The sequence below is a fragment of the Carcharodon carcharias genome, chromosome 2, assembly GCF_017639515.1.
Source record: "Carcharodon carcharias isolate sCarCar2 chromosome 2, sCarCar2.pri, whole genome shotgun sequence".
NCBI lineage: Eukaryota > Metazoa > Chordata > Chondrichthyes > Lamniformes > Lamnidae > Carcharodon > Carcharodon carcharias.
Window position 1 is genome coordinate 47,307,455 of NC_054468.1, and position 2,073 is coordinate 47,309,527.

A 2,073-nucleotide genomic window follows, 5' to 3' on the forward strand; every position below is an offset into this window, starting at 1 on the left:
CACCAGCTTGACGCAACTGTGGACAGCTGATTGGGACACTCCACAAAGATCCCCCATTGACCCCATTGTGACCTTCAGAGCCACTGGCATGGGGTGTCCACCCACACAATCAGAGGTGATTTCAGTCCCAGCCATCTGACAAATGGAGATCACTGTTTCTCTGGAGAGGCAGCGCCTCCTTTGGCACTGCACCTCTGACACGTTGAGGAAGCTGCATTGCTGCCTGTAAACCCTGGCAGCAGGATAGTGTCATCTTCTGTGGCCCCTTCCACCTTGCACTATCTGCTGGCCCTGCGCCCCTTGTGCCTGCACCTCTCCTCCCACAGGTCACTCCCCTGGAAACTGCATTGAGACACCTGCCCTCCTCTTCTTTCTGCCTGTCAGAAGAGGCGCCACCACCTGAGAGCACAATCCCCATTACCAGGGTGACAGAAGGCTGTCTGGTGCCTGGAAGGGTCCACAAGGTGAAAATCCTCTGGGGGCCTTGGAGGCACCAATGAGTCCTGGAATGAAGCCTAGAAATGCTAAGACTGAAGCTCAGAACAGAGATGAAGTTGTCAAATTCAAATAAGAAACCAGCAGCAACTATCTCCTAAACTCACTACTCACAATGGCAATACTTGCAGGCCCTTTTTATCCCACCCTTGGATGAGGTTTCGTTAAAAGTGGGTTGCCCATCTGCCTGTTTCGCCCGTGCGGTCAGTGTGAAATCGCACGGGCAACGTAAAATCAGGATCAATTGCATTTTTAATGGCCTTAACTGGTACTTTAATTGTTGGTGGACAGGACTCCGACACCCGCACGGGCCCACCAACCTGAAGATTGCTCGCTTGTGGGATGACATCGGGACATCCACCCAATGTCATTTTGCACTGTTTCACGTCCGTTTGGGTCATGCGTGCACCCGCCCGCAAAACATAAAATTCTGGCCTATCTCTCAGTCTTCTAAACTTCAATGGATTCAGGCCCAGCCTGTCCAGCCTTTTCTCATAAGATACCATCTAGGATGGAGGGGTTATCAGTTGAGTGAACCTTCTCTGATCTGCTTCTAACACATTTATATCCTTTCTTAAATAAGAAGAGCAAAACCGTTAGAGTACTCTAGATGTGGTCTCACCAACGCCTTGTACAACTGCAGCAAAACACCCCTACTGTTTTATTCCATTCCCCTTGCAATAAATGGCAACATTGCATTTGTCTTCCTAATCACTTGCTGTACCTGCACGTTAACTTTTCCTGATTCATGTACCAGGACACCCAGATCCCTCTGTACCTCAGAGTTCTGCAATCTCTTTCCATTTAGATAATATGCTGCTTTTCTATTCTTTCTGCCAAAGTGGACAAGCTCACATTTTCCCAAATTATACTCCATCTGCCATATTTTTGCCAACTCACTTAACCTATCTATGTCCCTTTGCATACTCCTTATTTCCTCTTCACAACATATTTTCATACCAATCTTTGTGCTGTCAGCAAATTTAGGAACTATACATTCGGTTCCTCCATCCAATTCATTGCTGTAAATTAAAATGTTGAAGTCCCAGCACTGATCCCTGTGGCATTTCATTCATCACATCTTGCCAATCTGAAAATGTCCCATTTATGCCTACTCTTTGTTTTCTGTTAGCTAACCAACCCTCTATCCATGCTAATATGTTACCCCTCCACCATGAGTCCTTCTGTTGCATGGTAATCATTGATGTGGCACCTTGCCAAATGCCTTCTGGAAATCTAAGTATACCACATCCACAGGTTCCGCTTTATCCATATTGTTAGTTACTTCCTCAAAGAACTCCAGGAAATTTTCACAAAACCATTTTGAATCTGCCTCATTGCATTGAGATTTTCTAAGTGCTCTGCTATAACCCCTTTAATAATAGATTCCAGCAATTTCCGTACAACAGTTTTAAACTAACTGGCTTGTAGTTTCCTTCTTTCTGACTCCCTCATTTCTTGAATAGAGCAGTCACATTTGCTATTTTCCAATCTAATGGGAACTTTCCAGAAATTAAGGAATTTTGGAAACTAAAAACCAATGCAGCTAATGTCTCAGCAGCTACTTATTTTAAGACC